The sequence below is a fragment of the Malurus melanocephalus genome, unplaced genomic scaffold (genome assembly GCF_030028575.1).
Source record: "Malurus melanocephalus ecotype Western Australia unplaced genomic scaffold, MMel_1.1 scaffold_457, whole genome shotgun sequence".
Taxonomy (NCBI): Eukaryota; Metazoa; Chordata; class Aves; order Passeriformes; family Maluridae; genus Malurus; species Malurus melanocephalus.
In genome coordinates, this window is record NW_026623689.1 from 3134 (window position 1) to 7711 (window position 4578).

At 44.5% G+C, this 4578-nt stretch overlaps 1 non-coding gene across 1 annotated transcript; it reads right to left on the bottom strand.

Moving 5' to 3' along the window:
- Nucleotides 1-109: 109 nt before the first annotated feature.
- On the bottom strand, nt 110-181 carry TRNAM-CAU (transfer RNA methionine (anticodon CAU)). Its single transcript has one exon. It is a non-coding gene; the product is annotated as a tRNA-Met (tRNA).
- Between the last annotated feature and the right edge of the window lie 4397 nt (nt 182-4578).

The window sequence follows — 4578 nt, forward strand, 5'->3', positions numbered from 1 at the left end:
GGCAGGTGTCGCAGAGCGAAGAGGAAGGTCAGGGCCAGGAGTGCCCAGAGAGCTAAAGCCAAGCAGGGTAAAAGTTGTTGTGTGAGGCAGCAGCRGTGAAAAAGTRCCTTAGCAGAGGATGGTTTCGATCCATCGACCTCTGGGTTATGGGCCCAGCACGCTCCCGCTGCGCCACTCTGCTCCCCCCAGGCCTTGGCTGCCACCGCCCCCAGCCCGGCCTGACGCTGCCCAGCCCTGCTGMCTCTGGCTCCCTCCCTTCCTCTCTGCTCGGCCTYAGACAYATTTTTGTCGTTCAYAGACAGGTCTAGCTTTCTGAATTAACTTTCTACAAGATTTTAAATCCTTTCCAGTGATACCTGGTTCTTCCCAAGGCCCCTGATGTGTATAATATTTTTCTTATATTTTTTTCATATGGCAAGCAAGAAAAACATGAAGAGTCAGTCCTGCAATTCTGAGACCGGATCATTCTGGTGATGGTCTGAAGGCATGATGGCAAGGTGTCAAAAGCCTTTGTGTGTAATTATGCTCTGGTTTACAAAATGCAGTTACAGCCTGCTCTAAACTGTCAGTCCTAAGGGCTGTTGAAATGACTCYTGTCTATGCCTTTGAAAATTGGCCCAAAAATTTAGCAGTGATGTTAAGAATATAGAGATCGCAATATGGTACCAATTATTGTAACCCTAAATATGGCAAGAAATAGTACAATAAAAACATCTTTTTGTTGCTGTCATTGGGGSATTTTTTTTGTTTTTCTTGACTACTTTTCACCAATTTATTCTAGAAATGGAAAATTTCTTTTGGTAGATGTCTGCTTGTCTGCTGCTCATCTGAAGAACTTCCCATGATGGCATGGAAACTCAGTTTAGAAAACAGGCACAAAATTAAGTTATATGAATTCACAACTGATGTATTCAACACTGAATCAACTCYAGCAAAGCCTTGTATCCTGGAAAAACAAGTCGAAAAAGTGAAAGAAAAGAAAACTTTTGTACCAGTGTGTCACAACTGGGAAATGTCACACAGAAAACACGCACCTTCTCCTACTGTGAAAGGTTTGACTTGTACCCACCTCCCTGACCGTGCAGCAGGCAGGTCTGATGCTGCTTCTGCTCTGCCCTGAGTTCTGGCTTTCTCATTTGTGTGAATTCTCTCATTCCTGTGAATTCTCTCATTCCTGTGGATGCAAATGTCTGCTGGCCTGGTTTTGCCAGCCATCAGGCTCTCACCCAGCGGTCTTGCACTCCAGCTCCTCAAGAGGACAGGACAGAGGGAGAAAATGAGATGAGAAATCTCACGAGTCAACATAAAGACAGGGAGATCATGGACTGATTGCCATGTGGACAAATCAGTCCCCAGACTGATTCAGGGAAAAATTAACTTGCTTCMTTGCCAATAAAAATAAATTGGATGGTGAGAACTAATGACACAACTAAAACACCTTTCCCCCAACTCTCCTTATTCTTCCCAGGGTCAATTTCACTCCTTCATTCCCAAATCTTCTACCTCCTCCCAGCCCCAGGCTGTGCAGGGAGTAAGAGGAACGGGGAGTTGCAGTCAGTTCATAACAGTTTTCCTCTGCAGCTCCTTTCCACATTTTCCCCCTCCTGCTCCAGTGTGCGTCCCTGCAGGGAGCTCAAATAGCTTAATCTGAGACTTAACCCATGGTGCAATTTAAAGCAAATACATCGAGTGCAGTGATAGAGCAGATGATTTCAGATATTACTTAAGGATGAGCTGATTCACACCCAAGAAGTGACAATGTCTTTCTATGGCCTATAAAAGGATTCTCCAGGTCCACGCATATCCACAATGCAGAATGCYACCAAAGTGGTTCCACCCCAGCTGTCTGCTGACATTTGTGCAGAGCTGTCTCCTTAGACCARACTGCAGTGGCTGTTGCGCCTGATTTGTCAGATCAGCTTTGCCCTTCATCTTCTCTGTGTAACAACAGCCCCAAAGATTCCAGCACACTTTCTGAGTTTCATCATAAGAGAAGCAACAAACACAGAATCCTAAAAYTGTCTGGGTTCASAGGAAYCTTAAAGCCCATCTCATTCCACCCCCCTTCCATGGGCAGRGACTCCTTCCAATAGACCAGAYTGCTCTAAGCCCTGTCCAAACTGGCCTGGAACATTCCCAGGGATGGGACAGCCACAGCCTCTCTGGGCACCCTGTGCCAGGGCCTCACCCCATCACAGGGAAGAATTTCTTGCCTTCTGCCAGTGGGAAGCTATTCCCCTTTTCTCTGTCCCTCCAGGCCCTTGTCCCAAGTCCCTCTCCAGCTCTCTTGGACCCCCTTTAGGCTCTGGGAAACTGCTAGAAGTTCATGTGATAGATCAGGATCTTTGAAAAATTCCAAGGAACAGGGTTTGCAAACAGAAAACCCCTACTGCAGGTGATGCCATGTTCTGAACTTCAACAGCCACCATCTACCCTTGCAACATGAATAAGAAGCCATCAGCACCAGCTGGCTTGGGAATGAAAGTTCTCTCTTCATTGCAGCCCACAAACTAAATACAGGTSAATTTACAGAGTCTCTGAGCAGCCTTTACATCTTCACATGCATTCTCGCACCGTTTTCCTCCATGTTGAATGCCCCTTTCCTATCACATCATCCTTGCACAAACCTGGCAAGACAAAAGAAACTCTAAATATTAATATCAATATAGAGACATAATATTTTTTGAAGAATCTTYAATGTCTCAGGCATGAAGGAAGGTTAAGGCAGGTCTTAATGTTAAGGCAGGCTATCTTTTTGCTGGGGCATTCAGACACACATGAAACAAAACCATCAAAATAAATAAAGATCCRATAGTGAGCTGTGTTTCAGAAAATTATGGGAACCACCAAGAAAATGTGGAAAAYGCTGCATTATAGTCAGTGTTAAAAAAAAAAAAMAAAAAAAAAACAAAAAACAAAAAACCCAAAACCCCTCCACACTGGCAGATGGTGAAATAAACTGTTCTTCAGCCTTCTCCATGTCCCAGGTAACCAGTCTCCCATATCTTTCCAAAGACAGCCCACTTCATCCCTTGTCTACCTCTTATCACCAACACACCTAAAGAAGCTTTTCTTGTTGTCCTTGGTGTCATTGGCTAGGTATAATTCATGAGAGCTTTGGCTGTCCTGGGAAAGCCTCCTGGCACCAAGAACAGAGATTTGCCTTCTGCTGTGTCCTGTCCTCTGAACTAAAGCCTCTGTRTGACACTCACACACAGAGACCATGGAGATGGTTGAACAGAAGCATTTTCTTCCCTTGGTAGAACAGACAGAGTGGCTACTTGGTGGGAAACCATGGGTATCCCATGGGAAAGTCAMCAGGCAGATTTTGTAATTTTGAGACAGATTTATTCCATTTCATGCTGTCAAYAAAAATGGGTGACATTGTGGCCCTGTATCTCAGCAAGGACCAGCTCTGCAGAGGCCGAAGTCACTTTGTGGTAGAAATTGGTTCWACTACAGTCCCATCTAGTGGTGTTTGCTGAATACTTTTTTTCACACAATCTTTAAATTTTCCCTTCTTCTTATGATATTTTAAATTTTTGASTTCCCCAAGTAGATGAAAAGTTGTGCTTTTTCAAGAGCTATTTATTCATCAAGCTTTGTCTGTCTGGCCTGGCAGACTAAGCAACCTGAGCACTGACTAACAAACCAGAGTCCACCCAGGCTTAAATGCCAGCTAGGAAGCTGTGGYTAAAATCCAGGACCTGGAACAGTCATCCCACTTGTTTTGATACACAGCTAGATCACAGTGCCCTGCAGGAAAAAATTAAGCAGCATCTCCTGAGTGTGCCTGGAAGAGCAGCACAGGCACCTGCCTGGCATTCAATTCAGGTTTAGACTTCCACACACCAGTGCTGACTTGATCCCAGTGATGACCATCATAGTGATGTTTCACTCTGTTGTCATCCTATCTGATGATATATAATGATCATTCCTTGGATGATTCAGCTCATACAAATCAGATCTATAGGATGGATGACATACCAAAGCATTTGCTTTTCTCCGTACACTGTAAGAGGACTCTGAGGTGAGTGTTTAGATGCAGATGCCCCAAATTAGGTGACATTAAATCCACTGAAGATGGTTCAAATAGATGTTGCTAAATTTGGAGTGCTAGATCTGTGAAGACAATGGGCTGGAAAAAAATAAATTAATTAAAGAAAAAAAAAAAAAAAAAACCCCAAACCTAAAGTTGTACTTGTAACAGAGGATGTGTCTAGGGTATGCAGGGGTGAAGACTGTTCCTCCCTGTGAAAGCACATGCTTGGAATTTATATGGCCAGTTGTATCAGCTAATAATCTCCGAAAGCCAACACTATCATACTTGTGTTTATAACACAAGCCAAAAAACAGAAGACACCAGATAGGCTTTGTCTCCRTTCTGCTTTCAGCAGCACAATGAGGAGTTAGCCTGTGACTCCCGGGAGGTCAAGGCTATAACAGCAAGAGAGGCTGTTATGAACCACAGTGCCTTCATTCGTTGTCCCCCATTTTGGGGCCAGCAGAGYGTTCCCGTTAGTCTGCACGGACTCGGGGGGGGGGGGGCCGGAAATACAAATAGGGATGCGCTCTCAC